The following is a 362-nucleotide window of genomic DNA, read 5'->3' as shown; positions in this document are numbered from 1 at the left end:
GCTGCTGCTGCTGCTGCAGCTGCTGCTGGACTCGGCGGGGTATCCCCCCCAGCTGCAGGCATTAAGCCAGGGAGAACATATCTCAGTTGCAGTTGAGAAGGATTGAGTTCCTAGCTGCATTCTTCTTCGTTGCGGTGTATATTCAGATCAGCAGAAAGAAAGCTTGTATCTATCCATCTGCACCGCTTCTGTTCTTTTTCATCATTCATTTGTTTTTAATAATTGTTTTAAATATTATTTTTCATGCGTTTCGTTTGTTTTCTTGCAAATAACTGAAGGTTACCGCCTGGTGGTGGGTGTTGTGGTTGCAGGTGATGTGCATACACCGCACGGGGGGGGAGAGAAAGCAGCGGAATTAAGGC

The 362-nt window shown here is 46.7% G+C and overlaps 1 protein-coding gene across 1 annotated transcript in view; it reads right to left on the bottom strand.

The window, feature by feature from the left end:
- The window catches only part of EMH_0070780 (uncharacterized protein), a gene marked incomplete at both ends in the record, with an annotated part of 4,079 nt that overhangs the window by 3,358 nt on the left and 359 nt on the right, over positions 1–362 (bottom strand). The gene's annotated exons all lie outside the window — the stretch shown is intronic.

Source organism: Eimeria mitis, genomic scaffold (genome assembly GCF_000499745.2).
Source record: "Eimeria mitis Houghton genomic scaffold, Emh_scaff3918, whole genome shotgun sequence".
Lineage (NCBI taxonomy): Eukaryota > Apicomplexa > Conoidasida > Eucoccidiorida > Eimeriidae > Eimeria > Eimeria mitis.
This window is presented reverse-complemented; position numbering and strand designations above follow the sequence as displayed.